The sequence below is a fragment of the Bos mutus genome, chromosome 3 (genome assembly GCF_027580195.1).
Source record: "Bos mutus isolate GX-2022 chromosome 3, NWIPB_WYAK_1.1, whole genome shotgun sequence".
In the NCBI taxonomy this organism is placed as follows: domain Eukaryota; kingdom Metazoa; phylum Chordata; class Mammalia; order Artiodactyla; family Bovidae; genus Bos; species Bos mutus.
This window is the reverse complement of record NC_091619.1, coordinates 51,601,372-51,620,108: the sequence shown is the minus strand read 5'-3', so window position 1 is coordinate 51,620,108 and position 18,737 is coordinate 51,601,372. Positions and strand designations below refer to the sequence as shown.

At 39.7% G+C, this 18,737-nt stretch overlaps 1 non-coding gene across 1 annotated transcript; it reads right to left on the bottom strand.

Annotated features, from left to right (window-relative positions):
* Positions 1-906: 906 nt before the first annotated feature.
* TRNAC-ACA (transfer RNA cysteine (anticodon ACA)) lies at positions 907-980 on the bottom strand. Its single transcript has one exon. It is a non-coding gene; the product is annotated as a tRNA-Cys (tRNA).
* Between the last annotated feature and the right edge of the window lie 17,757 nt (positions 981-18,737).

The following is an 18,737-nucleotide window of genomic DNA, read 5'->3' as shown; positions in this document are numbered from 1 at the left end:
ATGGATTAGTGGATGATGAGCTTGTTTTAAAGGTGATATAGTCTTCAAGAAAAAGGGAAAGTTAACTCTACCAGTGGTTTTACCAGTAAAATGCAAGGTTCAAGGGAATTGTTTTAATAGTGTTTGCCGTGGAAAGCCTGTTAAGCATCACAAGTTCATTTTGGAGAAGCAGCTATTGCTTTCAATTATAAAAGCTGCCATTCGGACACATTTTTAGACCTGAACACAGCTTGCTGTGGTCCCATTGTCTTAGACAATGTCTAAATGGATGGAATTGCAAGGGATCTAAGGGTTGGTAGGTTTGATTTGCCAAAGTTATTCAAAGGCCACTCCACCTTCAGAATTCTAACATGGTGGTTGTTCTGGCAGCTTTAGTAAGAGTAGTTGTGGGGTCGACAACTTTTCACCTCTACTCTGCGGCCATTCCAGGGCTGGAGATGGTCTTGAGTGAATATTGTGGAGGGTATAGTAAAGGCTGGAAAGTCACATCTGTGTTATGATAATCAACTGTTTGCCCTGAATTTTCATCTGTTCTCAGAATATGTTGTAAGTATAGAAGCAAATTAAACTAAATAGTTTTTATCTAATTTTTGAGGATAAGTAACCCATCAATCAACAAACATTTATTAAGTGCTTGCTGTATACTCAGCATTGATAAGAGCTGGGGTGAGTTCAAAATTCTAATGTGTTGGCCCTAGGAGAGGTAATAATAAAAACATGGGATTATAGAACAGAGAGGTTGAATTCCTAAAGAGTGAATTCCTTTAGGGAAGAGGGAAGATAAAGTGAAGTGAAGTTGCTCAGGCGTGTCCAACTCTTTGCAACCCCATGGAATGTAGCCTACCAGGCTCCTCCATCCACGAGATTTACCAGGCAAGAACACTGCCATTTCCTTCTCCAGAGGATCTTCCTGACCCAGGGATTGAACCTGGGTCTTCTGCATTGTAGGCAGATGCTTTACCATCTGAGCCACCAGAGAATTGGGAGGTTGCCCAGTGGTGAAATTGGAACTGGGCTTGGAGAGTAAATCATAGTCAATAAAGAGGAGATGAGAGGCCAGTGCAAGTGGGCAGAATGGAGTATTTTGCCTCACTGGATTCCATGACCAATGAAGTATGGTTCCCTTTGATATGCAAAAATTTAGGTGGTCCATATATCAGACTGCTTGGGCTGCCATAGCAGAGTATCACAGGCTGGGTTACTTAACAGAAATTTATATTCTCTCAGTTCTCTTAGTTCTGGAGGCTGGAAGTCCAAGCTCAAGGTGTCAACAGAGCTAGTTTCTGATGAGGACTCTCCTCTTAGCTTGCAGACAGCTGCCTTCTTGCTGTAACCTCATGTGATCTGTCTCTTTGCATGTATCCCCAGTGTCTCTTTCTCTTCTGGTAAGAACACCGATCCTATTGGATTAAAGCCCTACCTTAATGATTTCATTTAACCTAACTCATGCATGCTTCGAAGTTGCTTTAGTCAAGTGGCTGACTCTTTGTGACCCTATGAACTTTAGCCTGCCGGACTCCTCTGTCCGTGGGGATTCTCCAGGCAAGAATAGTGAGTTGCTATGCCTTCCTTCAGGGGGTCTTCCTGACCCAGGGATTGAACCGGTGTCTCTTATATCTTCTGGATTGGCAGGCAGGTTCTTTACCACTAGCCAACCTGGGAAGCCCCATTTAACCATCATTACCTCCTTAAAGGTTCTGTCTCCAAATATAATCACATTGGTTGTTAGAGCTTCAGCCTATGAATTCAGGGGTGCACAATTCAGTCTAGGACAGTCCAATAACACTTTCACATCTAGAGTGACCTACAGTGTGTTTGTGCATATATGTGTGTGTGTGTGTGTATGTTTCTGTTTTCTGAAGCTTCACTGAATATACAGGCAAATACAAGGGAGATCATAATTCAGCCATAAAGAGTTAAGAAACCAGTAGAAAAGTGTTTCTCTCACTCAAAATGCACATGGAGAGCATAGCTCTTAGGTCTAAGCCAGTAATTTCAATGACCCATTCACCAGTACCCTCTATTCCTCTCTCTTTTCTTTTGCCACATGTATTCTTCCACCTACAAGCTTCCATGAATCCCACCATCCTCTTTATCTGCATCTTCTCATGGATAGCAAGATCACCCAGAGAAAATGAGCATGACAAACTTAGGCAAGGTGCTTAAGACAATGCTTTTACTTGTCTCCACTCAACTTCCTCTTGCATTCTGTGTCAGTCAGGATCCCAGAGAAGAAACAAATGGCACACTCAAGTGTGAGGAAAGTTCAATAGGAAGGCTATTTGTTCAGATGTAAGCCAGGTTATGGGAAAACAGGATGGCAAAATGTCCTGGGGTCAGCAACAGAGGAAAAGCCATTACTCTCCGAAGCCTAAAAGGAAGAGGAAGCTACCAAGACTAGTAGCTATAAGGGAAGGCCTCCTAACATCAGCTGTGTTCCTTGGGAGAGGAACTCTTGCCACTGGCAGATCATGGCCGGGCAGAAAAAGACCTGGTAGGATAAATATTCCCAACTCTCTTTGCTCTCATTTGTTGAAACCAACCAGAAGTTAGAAAGTTAGGAAACTGGTTAGTATAACCCATGGCATCTCAGGGCACAAAGCAGGTACAGAAGCAGGTAGAATGGATTGAGGGACAAAAGGGAGCACACAGCATGCATTCCTCATAAAAACATTTCCAAACATTCATCATTCTCAAACTGTTTGCTTCTTCGTTATCTACCTTCTTCTTAGAACATGATTTATATTCCATTTTCCCCAACAGAGATGAGAGGCTTTTCTCATATTTTTCACTTCACTACTCTCAGTTTCAGATTCTAACTGTCGTCATATTACTTCTTTCCCTAATATTCCTGGGGGAGAGATGTCTTTCCCTCCCAAGACCAAGATCAACACCCGTAAAACATCATATCACTACTCTGGAGCTCGCCACATAAATTATCTTCATTTTTTTCTGTATTGTCAATTTCTCCCAATGATTTGCTCTTTGTTTCTAAGTTTAAAATCATACTCAAATTTCTTCCTAACCAAAACCAAACTTTTTTATGAACAATCTCTTCCCCATGCGTTACTACAGTATCTGTTTCCTCCTTTTTTGCTACTTGTGTTTTAAAATAAAGAGTCTGTCCTCGTTGGCTCTAACTCCTCACTTGTGTCACCTGTAGTCTGTATTTGACCCCTCCATGCCCTCCATCCCATTGAAAACACTCTTGTTAAAGTTGCCAGTGTTGTTCTTGAACCAAATTAATGTTCTGTTTGTAGTCATTCTCCTACTCCTCTTCTGAATAACTTAACCTGAAGGTGGGTATGAATTAGCCAGGTGAAGGTGCAGGGGTGGGGGAGTAGGAAAGGGGAAAGAGACTGAGGAAGACACTGAATGCCTCAAGTGTCTAATTTAGGTTTTTCATTTCCAGAACCTATTGCACAGTGGATAGATGTGAAAAAAATATTTATTGAAGTATCAGTTCAGTTCAGTTCAGTTGCTCAGTTGTGTCCGACTCTTTGCAACCCCATGAACCACAGCACGCCAGGCCTCCCTGTCCATCACCAACTCCCAGAGTTTACCCAAACTCATATCCATTGAGTCGGTGATGCCATCCAACCATCTCATCCTCTGTCGTCCCCTTTTCCTCCTACCCTCAGTCTTTCCCAGCATCAGGGTTTTTTTCCGATGAGTCAGCTCTCCACATCAGATGGCCAAAGTATTGGAGTTTCAGCTTCAGCATCAGTCCTTCCAATGAACACCCAGGACTGATCTCCTTTAGGATGGACTGGTTGGATCTCCTTTCAGTCCAAGGGACTCTCAAGAGTCTTCTCCAACACCACAGTTCAAAAGCATCAATTCTTTGGTTCTCAGCTTTCTTTAGAGTCCAACTTTTACATCCATACATGACTACTGGAAAAACCATAGGCTTGACTGGATGGACCTTTGTTGACAAAGTAATGTCTCTGCTTTCTAATATGCTATCTAGGCTGGTCATAACTTTCCTTCCAAGGAGTAAGCGTCTTTTAATTTCATGGCTGCAATCACCATCTGCAGTGATTTTGGAGCCCCCCAAAATAAAGTCTGACACTGTTTCCACTGTTTCCCCATCTATTTCCCATGACGTGATGGGACCAGATGCCATGATCTTCGTTTTCTGGATGTTGAGCTTTAAGCCAACTTTTTCACTCTCCTCTTTCACTTTCATCAAGAGCCTCTTTAGTTCTTCTTCACTTTCTGCCATAAGGGTGGTGTCATCTGCATATCGGAGGTTATTGATATTTCTCCCAGCAATCTTAATTCCAGCTTGTGCTTCATTCAGCCCGACATTTCTCATGATGTACTCTGCATATAAGTTCAATAAGCAGAGTGACAATATACAGCCTTGACGTACTCCTTTTCCTATTTGGAACCAGTGTGTTGTTCCACGTCCAGTTCTAACTGTTGCTTCCTGACCTGCATATAGGTTTCTCAAGAGGCAGGTCAGGTGGTCTGGTATTCCCATCTCTTTTAGAATTTTCCACAGTTTATTGTGATCCACACAGTCAAAGGCTTTGGCATAGTCAATAAAGCAGAAATAGATGTTTTTCTGGAACTTTTTTACTTTTTTAATGATCCAGCAGATGTTGGCAATTTGATCTCTGGTTCCTCTGTCTTTTCTAAAACCAGCTTGAACATCTGGAAGTTCACAGTTCATGTATTGTTGAAGCCTGGCTTGGAGAATTTTGAGCATTACTTGACTAGTGTGTGAGATGAGTGCAATTGATGTATCAAGTGAATAAATAGAAAATCTCCAGGGTTTTGGTGTTGAATAAGCATATCATTCAATAAGCATATCATCCATGTAAACACTGAAAGAAGCAACAATAACAATGCACTCTAGCCATACAACAATGACAAGAAAATCAATGAATAAACCCCAAGGAAATTCTGGTAAAATGTTTTTGAGTATCATTCATGGAGAAGAAAGTAAAACAGCAGACAATAAAAAGAATGTAGACAATTCAAGATGCTCAGATTGAGAAAATGATCGGTCTTCACAAAGACAGTTCATTTTGTTAAAAATACACTAAAAAAAAATCAACACAAATCAACATGGAAAAATGTATACATATTGCCCACCCTAAGGGATCAGTAGTAGAATTCCAGTGTAACTTATTTTACAGTATATGACATACTACAGGTCAGTGTGACCTTAAACATGCACAGCATCAATATTGCTAGCTTCATAGACAATAGGGGTTTATATAGAAAATAATGGTCTTTCCAGGTGGCTCAGTGATAAAGAATTCACCTGCCAATGCGGAAGACACAAGTTCAATCTCTGGGCAATGGCAACCCACTCCAGTATTCTTGCCTGGGAAATCTCATGGACAGAGGACTCTGGTGGGCTACAATCCATGGGGTCACAAAAGAGTTGGACATGACTTAGCGACTAAACAACAATGACATAGAAAAGTACAACTAAGTTGCCCCTGAAGAAACAATGTCCCTCTACATAAAAACAGATAAATTAAAGTGACTTTACTCTTCAAAAGACATCTGATCTCATCTTTCCAAAAACCATGCACATCATATTTCATTTAAATAGTGAATTTTAAATAAAACTCTGATAAATTTTTAATATAATCCTCATGCATTTTGTGTTTTTAGTAGTGAAAACTGATTATTATTATTATTATTCCATATCAATTGGACTGGGGAACTCGCTAAAGGATAATATGCAATAATTTAATATCAGGATTAGGAGTAAGAATCTGAGTAGTAATTGAAATCACTTATCTCCAAATTCATAAAGTCTTTTTCTACGAGAGTTTTCAATTCTTCCTTAGAATGGCCTCAGCTGAATCACAGATAGTAAGCAAGCCATTATAATCCACAAATTAAAATATTTTTACCCTGAACTTTAATCTTAAATTCTTTCCTATTGCATGGCTGTAATAAAAACTATAATATTACTCACCACATCTAAACTTAACTTTTGTTAACTCTCTAATGTATTTCTTGGAATGTAGATTTTCCTGTGGGGTCAATGAAGAAATTGGAAACTTGTGTTGTGACCTTTCCAGATTTCTCTAGTAACCTCATGAAACAGCATGTGACAATTTTTGCTCTGAGGTAATCTGCCTATTGTAACTTATGCTGAAATTAAGCAGTCTAATCATGGAGTTTCAAGCCTGTGCTTTTAGACTCTTTCCAAGCCCATGCTTTAATATGGGTTAATTCTTCCCCAAGATGGTTTCCTCTTTAGGTCACGAAGTTTAACAAGAATATACCTTTAAGGAAAGAATTAGAGTGAGTTATTTTTAAATTCCCCATAGAGGCAGGACTGGTGACTGAAAAATGGCAGGGCTTTGAAGGTTCTTGGGGTAGGAATTTCATAAAATTATTTTGGAAACTCAAGTGGTAGCATATTCAAAAGGTCATAGACTCAGAAACTAACTGAAGAAAAACAGCTATTCTTTTTTCTTCAAGCTGAAAAAGAAAGTTAGGTTCAAGCTGAAAAAGTTTGTTTAGATGTAGGTCTGAAGTATTGGAGCCATCCCCTGGGAAACAGAAACTTGAAAAAAATTACTTAAAAGATATTGATTCAGTGATTATTAATTAAATTTTGAATAAATTTATTTATTTATTTCCTTTTTGGCCATGCAGTGCAGCATGTGGGATCTTAGTTCCCTGACCGAGGATCAAACCCGTGGCCCCTGCATTGGAAGCACAGAGACTTAACTGCTGGACCCCCAGGGAAGTCCCCCAGAAGCCCTTTTTAATATGAAATATTTAAAGTACAGAAAAAAGTATAAAGAATAATATAGCACTCATCCCCCCATCTGTATTTAAGTTCACTTTGGGTCTTTTTAATAAAGCTCATATCCTTTTCTATTGTACGTAAGTATGGCATAGAATATGAACAATAGTTTCCTAAAAGTTTTCTGAAAAGAATATTAACTATAAAAACCAGTGAGTATGGTGTCTTACTGGGGGAGAAATAATGCAATTTAACTACAGAATCAATCTCTTTAATTGCAATGTTTAATTAGTTTTAAACTTTTTGAATCAGTTTTAGGAATTGAAATCTTTTCAGAAAATTGCCCGTTTTGTCTTTGTTTTAACACTTCCTGGCATAAGGTTGATGACAGTATTCTCTTATGTATTTTACAATTTCTACTATATTGGTAATTATGTCTTCTTTTTTATCCATGATTGGTATGTGCCTTATTCATTTTTAAAAATTTCAGATTGCTCTTATAGGCAGTTCAGTTTTTAATTTCTTGAATGCCTCTAACATTTCTGTTTTCTATGTTATTAATTCTTTGGTTTTGCCTCAATTACTCAACATTATGGTTAAAAGTTGAACTCTGAAATAAAAAATGTCTGGATTCACATGCCAGCTCTGCTTGTATCTCAGTTGTGTGACCATGAACAAGTTACTTAACCTCTGTGTCTCAGATTTCTTGTTTATCAAATGAGACTTTAATAAAATTTACCTCATTGGTTGTTTGTGAGAGTTCAGTTTTCATATTAGCTCCACCTGTGCTTAAAAAAATCATGTAACCTCTCTTTGTTGATTCCGAGATTTGTAAGGACTGTTGCTATTGCTAAGTCACTTCAGTCGTGTCCGATTCTGTGTGACCCCATAGCCGGCAGCCCACCAGGCTTCCCCATCCCTGGGATTCTCCAGGCAAGAACACTGGAGTGGGTTGCCATTTCCTTCTCCAATGCATGAAAGTGAAAAGTGAAAGTGAAGTCGCTCAGTCATGTTCGACCCTCAGTGATCCCATGGACTGCAGCCTTCCAGGCTCCTCCATCCATGGGATTTTCCAGGCAAGAGTATTGGAGTGGGGTGCCATTGCCTTCTCTGAAGGACTGTTGGAACAGCTTATTAATTGTTCAATTTCTCTATAGGTGTACATTTTTCTTTTTTCTTGATGTGTAATTTTTGAGTGAGGCATTTTTAAGATCTCCAGTGTAATCGTGGATTTGCAAATTTCTCTGTAGGATAAGATGAATTTTTCATTATGTTTTAAGTTAAATGTAAGTTCATGGTTGTGATATGTTCCCTGGCAGGGTTTTCCTTTTTATCATTAAGAACTATTTTTATAGACCTCAGAGTCTGTGCTAGTCAGGGCACCACGTCACTTGACCATCAAATGACTGTAGATTTGCTGCTTGAAGCATCAGGACCCACAGTTTGGCTGAGGAGGGTTAGGTCTGGGCATAAATTTCCTGCACAAACCTGTCCGTCATTATCAGCCCTGACTCACTGACTTACTATCACCATCTGGCCTTTACCTGGAACCTATCCCACACCCTCTCTACTAACACCTTCCCAGCCTTCCCCAGAAGGACTGTCCACCTTGCACCTCCAACAACCTTTGGGGCTCTTCTATTATTATATTTCACTCTGAATTTTATTTTGTGTCGTATATCCCAGATGGTGCATTTGGTAAAGAATCTGCCTGCCAATGCAAGAGACACAGGTTCGATCCCTGAGTTGGGAAGATCCCCTGGAGGAGGAAATAGCAACCCACTCCAGTATTCTTGCCTGGAGAATCCCATAGACAGAGGAGCATCATGGACTACAGTCCATGGCTTTGCAAAGGGTCAGACATGACTGAGCATACACACATACACAGACACATACAGTCTTGCTACAACAGGTTTATTTCAGGTAATATTTGCTCAGTATATTTTTGCCATTTCTTTCAGCTTTTTTTTTTCTTTTTTTTTAAAATTTTATTTTATTTTTAAACTTTACAAAATTTTATTAGTTTTGCCAAATATCGAAATGAATTCGCCACAGGTATACATGTGTTCCCCATCCTGAACCCTCCTCCCTCCTCCCTCCCCATACCATCCTTCTGGGTTGTCCCAGTGCACCAGCCCCAAGCATCTAGTATCGTGCATCGAACCTGGACTGGCATCTCGTTTCATACATGATATTATACATGTTTCAATGCCATTCTCCCAAATCTTCCCACCCTCTCCCTCTCCAACAGAGTCTATAAGACTGTTCTATATATCAGTGTCTCTTTTGCTGTCTCATGCACAGGGTTATTGTTACCATCTTTCTAAATTCCATATATATGCATTAGTATACTGTATTGGTGTTTTTCTTTCTGGCTTACTTCGCTCTGTATAATAGGCTCCAGTTTCATCCACCTCATTAGAACGGAGTCAAATGTATTCTTTTTAATGGCTGAGTAATACTCCATTGTGTATATGTACCATATCTTTCTTATCCATTCATCTGCTGATGGACATCTAGGTTGCTTCCATGTCCTGGCTATTATAAACAGTGCTGTGATGAACATTGGGGTACACGTGTCTCTTTCCCTTCTGGTTTCCTCAGTGTGTATGCCCAGCAGTGGGATTGCTGGATCATAAGGCAGTTCTATTTCCAGTTTTTTAAGGAATCTCCACACTGTTCTCCATAGTGGCTGTACTAGTTTGCATTCCCACCAACAGTGTAAGAGGGTTCCCTTTTCTCCACACCCTCTCCAGCATTTATTGCTTGTAGACTTTTGGATCGCAGCCATTCTGACTGGTGTGAAATGGTACCTCATAGTGGTTTTGATTTGCATTTCTCTGATAATGAGTGATGTTGAGCATCTTTTCATGTGTTTGTTAGCCATCTGTATGTCTTCTTTGGAGAAATGTCTATTTAGTTCTTTGGCCCATTTTTTGATTGGGTCATTTATTTTTCTGGAGTTGAGCTGTAGGAGTTGCTTGTATATTTTTGAGATTAGTTGTTTGTCAGTTGCTTCATTTGCTATTATTTTCTCCCATTCTGAAGGCTGTCTTTTCACCTTGCTAATAGTTTCCTTTGTTGTGCAGAAGCTTTTAAGTTTAATTAGGTCCCATTTGTTTATTTTTTGCTTTTATTTCCAATATTCTGGGAGGTGGGTCATAGAGGATCCTGCTGTGATGTATGTCAGAGAGTGTTTTGCCTATGTTCTCCTCTAGGAGTTTTATAGTTTCTGATCTTACGCTTAGATCTTTAATCCATTTTGAGTTTATTTTTGTGTATGGTGTTAGAAAGTGTTCTAGTTTCATTCTTTTACAAGTGGTTGACCAGATTTCCCAGCACCACTTGTTAAAGAGATTGTCTTTAATCCACTGTATATTCTTGCCTCCTTTGTCAAAGATAAGGTGTCCATATGTGCGTGGATTTATCTCTGGGCTTTCTATTTTGTTCCATTGATCTATATTTCTGTCTTTGTGCCAGTACCATACTGTCTTGATAACTGTGGCTTTGTAGTAGAGCCTGAAGTCAGGTAGGTTGATTCCTCCAGTTCCATTCTTCTTTCTCAAGATAGCTTTGGCTATTCGAGGTTTTTTGTATTTCCATACAAATTGTGAAATTATTTGTTCTAGCTCTGTGAAGAATACCATTGGTAGCTTGATAGGGATTGCATTGAATCTATAAATTGCTTTGGGTAGTATACTCATTTTCACTATATTGATTCTTCCAATCCATGAACATGGTATATTTCTCCATCTATTAGTGTCCTCTTTGATTTCTTTCACCAGTGTTTTATAGTTTTCTATATATAGGTCTTTAGTTTCTTTAGGTAGATATATTCCTAAGTATTTTATTCTTTCCGTTGCAATGGTGAATGGAATTGTTTCCTTAATTTCTCTTTCTGTTTTCTCATTATTAGTGTATAGGAATGCAAGGGATTTCTGTGTGTTGATTTTATATCCTGCAACTTTACTATAGTCATTGATTAGTTCTAGTAATTTTCTGGTGGAGTCTTTAGGGTTTTCTATGTAGAGGATCATGTCATCTGCAAATAGTGAGAGTTTTACTTCTTCTTTTCCAATTTGGATTCCAAATCTCGTGTAAACACCATTTAAGAGCTGGAATTTTTCTTGTTTTCAATATTCCAAATTTCTGAGAATCTTCCATTTTTATAGGTAGTAGTAAATGTAATCCATTTACTTTTTTGTGATTACTAACTTTTACTTAGTTAAAAAAATTATTTAAAGTTCAAGTGTTAGTCACTCAGTCATGTCTAACTCTTTGTGACCCCATGGACTGTGGCCCCCTAGCTCCTCTATCCATGGCATTCTCCAAGCAGGGGTACTGGGGTGGGTAGCCATTCTTTTCTCCAGGGGATCATCTCGACCCAGAGATTGAACCTGGGTCTCCTGCATTGCAGGCAAATTCTTTACATCTAAGCCACCAGGGAAGTCCTCCAAAATTATTATGCTTCTTCATTCCTTTCCAACCTTCTATTTTGTTGAGCATTTTACCTTTACTTGTCCCATCTTTTCCTCTCTACAATTTGGAGTAATCCCTTTCATTTTTATCTTTTATATTAGTGATTAAAAATTTTTAATGTGAAAAAAACCTCAGTAATTTTTTTGAACAATATATAAACCTTAAGATGCTTAGAATCTGAACATCCTCCTTCATATTTTTGTATTGTTTCTGTTTATAATTTTAGGTACACCTTGAATTTAGTCCCTTCAATTCTAGTCATTGTTATTCTTTTTTTTTTTTTTAGTAACTGTTAACCTACTCCAGTACTCTTGCCTGAAAAATCCAATGGATGGAGAAGTCTAGTGGGCTGCAGTCCATGGGGTCGCTAAGAGTCAACTGATTGACTTCGCTTTCACTTTTCACTTTCATGCATTGGAGAAGGAAATGGCAACCCACTCCAGTGTTCTTGCCTGGAGAATCCCAGGGACGGCAGAGCCTGGTGGGCTGCCGTCTCTGGGGTCGCACAGAGTCAGACATGACTGAGCGACTTAGCAGCAGCAGCAGCATTCTTAATAATAGTCAATACTTATTCAAATTTGCCAAAAATGTGTAGTTTCTTTACTTAATGTTGTTTCTTATACATAGTTACATGTGTCTCAGTTTGAGGCTATGACTAATCACCCATCTTCAGTTGGTCTGTTCTTACTCTTAAAGACAAGTTTGGTTAGATATAGAACTCTCTGTCAGTAAGGATTTTCTCTAGACATTTTGAAGATAATATCTATGACTTCCAGCATATACTATTACTCAGGCCTCCTAAGGAACTAATTGTCATTCCTTAGTATATGGTCTACCTTTTCCTCTTTGATATCTTTTAGGATTTTCTCATCTTTGATGTTCAATAGTTGCACTGAAATTGTGTCTAGGTGTGGAATTCATTTATCTGGTTTAGAATTTGATGAGCCCTTGCTGTCTAAGGACTATAGCTTTGTAGGGGCTTTCAGGTTGTGGGGTAGAGACCACACTCAAATGCTTTATAGGTTTCTAATATAATTAGCCAAAGATATGAAAAGTGAGTGGAAGCCAGTGAACAACTTGTGCCTCCATAGACATGGCCATCTGGGCCCATTTCCAGCCAGGTTAGCACTTGCTTGATTCCATCTCATCTAGCAACTTTCTGATACTTGGGTTTCTTGTACCTATAGGGAAACAAGATGCTCATCAGTCTGACACAAACACCAGGTTACCTTGAGAAGCTGGTAAAGGGACCCAAGGCCTACTGTAGTGCCAGGCATTAACCGTATGGGGAGAGAGCTGGCATGTCCTGGGAAGAAAGGCTGGGGCAGCTTAGGAACACTTGGAGGCTTGGGGGCAGAGCTATTTACTAACTCATACAGAATAACTTTGGTATTTTAAGGACCACTCTGCTGGTGTACATACATTAAAAGTCAGCTTACTCTACACTATTTTGCTAAGTCAGATTTTAAAATGTTCAGATGTAGGATCTGGAGCTCTGCACTAGCATGGCGACCATAATTTGTCAGGATGCCTGTATCTCTAAATGCTTTAAAAAAGTGAAGGAAGGAACTGGGGAATGTTTTCCTTTTTTTCATCCATATGCACATAACTATGTGCTTTCCCAGCACTCAGGACATAGGCATCCTTTGTGCTTCTTTCAAAGTGGGCTTATGGTAGCAGAGCTCCTCTAGGGCCTTCTTAGACACTGGAATCTTGTTTCTTGGGCACCTTGGAGGCTGCTTGCTCACCTCTCTGGACTATGGTCTCTTGGTTGATGCCTCATTTCAGTGTGATTGCCGTCGACTCTCAAAGTCGACAGGGGAACTGTATAACTATCTATTTGACAATGTGACAAGCCAACCAAGGCATTCGTTCTGTAGCCTGGAGTCAACACGGGACTGTTTGGAGAAACCTAGTCATTCTGTTGTTATACTTCTTAGGACGGTTTACTGCAGTTCTTTCTGAATGGATCTTCTGAAACCATATGGAGGCCATGTAGTATTGTCCTGGTCTGCCTGAGCTTGGGTCTATTGATGCAGTCTATTTATTCTTGTGGTGAATAAAATTTTTTATTCCTTTATCTTCTGGAATACATTCTCATTCTCTTCTGTCTCCTTTCTCTCTCTCCTTCATTCCCTTTCTCCTAAAGTTCTGTGTAGTGACTATCATTTCCTGCATTGCATTAGAAGCCATTGATGAGTTAATTCACAAGGAGTATACCACATTACTGATGCTGCTTATAAATCTGCGTATGAGATGCCTATCACCAATTGAAAGGCACTGTGCAGCCCCAAGTGCAGCCTGCTGAAACCTCATTCAATAGAAACCCTCCTGAGTGAATTACTCAACTGAGCAACAGTATAACATATACTTTTCAGGGTGTGCTTCAGGGTAGCATATTCTGGGCTTCCCTAATAGCTCAGTTGGTAAAGAATCCACCTGCAATGCAGGAGACGCCAGTTTGATTCCTGGGTCAAGAAGATCCTCTGGAGAAGGGATAGGCTACCCTCTCTAGTATTCTTGGCTTCCCTTGTAGCTCAGCTGGTAAAGAATCTGCCTGCAATGCAGGAGACCTGGGTTCAATCCCTGGGCTGGGAAGGTCTCCTGGAGAAGGGAAAGGCTACTCACTCCAGTATTCTGGCCTGGATCTTATTCTAGTTCTGTTAACGTGAGGCAGTCATCTTTTTCTTCTTTTAGAAGATCTAACATAGCAGGATAAATTCATTCTAGATAAAACAACACATGTGAATCAACAAACCTTTACTGGCAATACAAGATAAAGTTATGAGCCAGTATTCCTGTCTTCAAGAAACCTACTAACTGAAGTACCAAGGATAGGTCCCATGAAACAGCCAAGGAAGAGGACATAGAATGAAATGTGTTAAATATCATGGATGACTCCAAGAGCACAGGAGCATGCGTATGAATGAGTCTACTCTTGTATTGCTTCCATAAATATTTAGCCGGAAGTTTCTCTATGTATGGCTCCCTGCTAGTTGCCATGTGGGACCCACAAGTAAATAAAAGCTGACTCTGCCTTCAGGAAGCTTACATCTGCTTTAAGGTGACAAGAAGAGCACTGGAAAAAGAATAACCCTTGCAGGACCTCTTCAAGACCTCAAGCACTTTCAGGTCCAGGGGGAGTTCTTTTTATTTCTTTTTTTTTGGTTTGTTTCTTTTTATTTTGAAGTTGAAACAGCAAAATAAAGTGTTTCAGCTTTATAGTTTGTTACAGTTTGGCTGTAACAAGGTTCAGGCAAAAGAAAAGTTGAGTCTTTATTAGTTAAAAACCAACTCGAAAACTGTAAACCAGCTGCTTTACTTCTCTTAGACAAAGTAGAGAACAGCTTAAAGGGGGAAAGGCACAGTGGAAATCAGGGTCAGTGATGGTTAGCATGTAGCAAAGGTCAATTTTCAAAGTTTCTGCTATTATAGGAAAAAAAGGTCGTATTTAAATTGAGGAACAATCACAACCAGACAATCACCTGATCCACTAGCATTCAGTCCACCCTCAGCATGCTTCCAACAAGTAGAAGAAATCAAAAACAGCTGGGCAGGGGAAGCTCAAGGGGGAGGGATACATGTATGTGTGCTAAGTCGCTTCAGTTGTGTCCTACTCTTTGTAACCCCATGGACTGTAGTCAGCTAGATTCCTCTGTCCATGGGATTCTCCAGGCAAGAATACTGGAGTGGGTTGCCATGCCCTCCTCCAGGGGATCTTCCCAACTCAGGGATCAAACCTGTGTCTCTTATGTCTCCTGCATTGGCAGGTGGGTTCTTTACCACCAGCACCACCTGGGAAACCCCAGAGGGGATAATTATGACTGATTCTCATTGATGTACGGCAGAGACTGCCACAACATTGTAAAAGCAATTATTCTCCAATTTAAAAAATCTTGGACAAATAATAAAAAGCAAAAATCATAACTATTTATATAAATAGTTTGGCTTCCAATGAACATTGAACATCTTGAGGGCAAGAACTATGTCTCCTCATTTGTATCTGTAAAGTTTAGCTAAACCCATACATACTGAAGAGCCAACTGCTTAGTGAATGGGTGACAGACATGCTATTAGGTGGTGGCTGAGTGAAGGGGAATTCTGGAGAGGAAAGGATCATGGTTTTCTAGACAAGGAAGAGGAAGGAAGTCCAGCTAATAGAAGGGTCTTGAGCCAAAGCACAGAAGCAAGAATGTGAATGAGTTTGGGAGACTGTGAGGAATCAGCTGGTATTTTAGAGAGAAATGCCATCAAGCAGGTGGGGCCAGATTTTGAGGATGCTCAGGTCAGCCTCAGCAGCCTCTCCTCATTAACTGAAAAGCTCTGGACACCACTTAATGCTCAAGTGCTGTCAAATGAACATGTTTCCTAAACACTTACCAAGTCTTCACTGAGTCCAAGATATTACATATATTAATAACTATATAACATTTGGTTCAGCTATGGTGGCTTAGATGGTAAAGAATCTGTCTGCAATGCAGGAGACCTGTGTTCAATCCCTGTGTTGGGAGGATCCCCTGGAGAAGGGAATGTCAGCCCACTCCAGTATCCTTGCCTGGAGAATTCCATGGACAGAGCAGCCTGGTGGGTTACAGTCCGTGGGATTGCAAAGAGTTGGACACGACTGAGCAACTAACACACCGTATTTATTAAGAATTTACCATGTACTTGGAGCTGTGACAGATGTAGATGAAGGATAATGAGACACTCTTGGTTTGATGAGGGTGACATCAATAAACAAATATTATAACATCACATGTCAGTGCTCTACTAGAGTTATTTAAATGGTGTTTATGAAGCTTGGATGAAGAAGTTATTAATTATCTGCAGGGAGTCAGGACAGAATCTCAAAGATAATATGAGCTTGGCATACATGGCTCCATTTATGATCCCAATTGAAGAATTTCCTCTAGGCATCTTGATAGGAAGTCTTTACATTTCTTTCAGTGATGCTCAAAGCTATATAATTTTTTTCCATCTTGAACCATTATCTTGGATAGAAAGCTATTTCTTATAAAGTTATTTACTGTCTCTCTCCCTGCAATATTAATCCATTGATTCCAGTTCTGGAGCCCTTCAGAATAAGTTTAATTAAAAGAGATAACTTTGTAATTTCCCAAGGACATCTTCAGTTCTTTAACTATTCCTCATTTGAACTCTTCTCCAGACATTTTTCAAACCTGTTATTTTGAGTTTCTCTATTCCATGGCATACTTACGGAATTGTTGGATGTCTTGATGTTTGCATTTGCAAAAGAGTTTTTGAAGCTCAATAAACAAATACAATTAATACCTTCAAATGCTATGCTACTCCCTAGAAAAAAATATGGGATGAGTAAAGTGGTGTAGCCATTATGTCAGCCCCAAAGCACTGTCCAGAGTTACGAATAATCTATTGGAAGGGGCCTTGGAGACGTATCTTGACCAACCTCCTCATTGTACAGATGGTGAAGCTAAGATCCAGACAGATAAAGTGGCTTTAAAAGTGCACACAGTTAGTTTATTCCCTCTATCTTTGTGTATTTCTAGTTGGTATTTGAAGATGGGCATGGGAGAGTTTGGGAGCTCATTGCAAGATGAAAGTGCAGTAATTATTTATCCTAATTAAAAGGGAATCTAAAACACTTGCTTAAAGCATTTTCCAAGTAACTGTTTATATAATTAATGCTGTAGCTTTTTCTCTCTTTCCACAAAGCCTCAGGGATTGGGGATCCTGACCCACAGCTTTATCTGCTGTGGACAGTCTTGTATGTCTGTGGTTTATTGGGTAATGATTTATATTTGCAAGGGAATGCTTGACTGGCATGGGCTGGGTTAGCTCAGCTAGAGAAACTTGCTAATGAAGCCAAGGTTGAGGGGTTTGGTCCCTGTGAGCCCCTTAGCTTTGCTGTGATCCTTAGCTGCAGCCGATACCCCTAATCCCCACCAGTCATCTCACATGTGTGGGTTTTTGAAAGCAGTGGGGTGAAGAAAGATCATTCCTTCCAAATGCTTACCTACAATGGAAAGTTGTGTGGGTAGTAAATAATAATGGAGAGATTACAGTTACTGCTTATGGTGCACTAAATATGTAGCTAGAGTAACACATGTATGCTTATCGAGGTGACATGTGACTTAATTCTCATAACTCTATGAGGTATGTACTGGTATTATCTCCATTGTAAAGATTAGAAAGTGAGGCTTGGGATAGTAAAATAACTTGTTCAAGTTTCACTGACTAATATGCAATAGGGCCTATCTAGGATTTGAACTTGAGTCTGACTGATTTCAAAGTCTACAGTCTAATTGAAAACACTCAACATTACCACTGTGAATTCTTGATTATGCATTGGTTATCTCTGAGTTCCAAGTCATGGATTCATTTCTTCACTCTTATTTTATTACTAGTGGGATTGACAGGTATTATAGTATACCTGTATAGTATATCTTAAAAACTTGGATTCTGAGGCCAGAAATCTTGTGTTCAAATTTTAATTGCCCTGTGTATTGACTTTGTGACCAAGAGCAAGTAATCGTTCTTTTTTTGTGCCTTGTCTTTCTCATTTGTAAAATAGGAAATATAATAGCCCTTACTTCTTAGATTTCTTCAGTGGAGATTAAATTAGTTAATACCAACAGAGGGCTTAAATAGCACTTAGTGTTTGATATTATTGCTGGACTACCTAGGATGAAGCTAACGGCTGCATCTTAGCCTTTGAGAAATGCGCTCATTTACATTTATTATTCCAGGGAGCACCACTCCCAAACTGCAAGTTTGCATGCTCACAAACAGAGGCTGAGAAAGCTGGGCAGAAACCCAGAGCCACTGGGGACTGTGTGTTGAAAATAAGCATGGATCACTAGCAACAACAGAATTCCAGAAGGTGCCCATGTGAAAGTTTGACTTTCCTCCTTTCAGCTCCTTCCCTCTGAGTGTGCCAGGAGCTCATCGGTTATAGTGGGCCATTGTGCAGCATCTTCTGCTGGGAACACAGAGCGTGCGTATTGTGTTCCTTCCAATGGCCACCCCGCTCCCATGCTTATTGTCTGGCTCTAGCCTTCAATTAACAGAATCCCTGGGATAGGGTAGTTCTCTTGCAGTAGGTAGTAATGCTCTTGTTAATGATAAATTGATGAGCTTTTTTTTTTTTTTTTTAACATTAAGTAAACGGTCCTTTTTGATAATGGGATTGGGATCAGACCAAGGGGTTTATTTTATTTTGCAAAGAGTGAGAACTACCTACAATATAATTTTTTTTTCTTGTCTGGTCCTAAAATGTGACACAAAGCGTTTTGACTTTCCATTTTAATAGAACTCTAAATGTGCATATGGGATAGGTGGTTTTATTCCTCTTTTCTATTACATTGTCACTGGTATGTGATGAACTTCAAAATAAATCTTAAGGCTTCATCATAAACCATGGCCCATTGGTGGTCCCAGAGATACCACTTGGCTTGAGAGGCTGTGCTGTGCTTTTAATTGGTTACTGAGCCTTCTATGCTGCTGCTGCTGCTAAGTCGCTTCAGTCGTGTCCGACTCCGTATGACCCCAG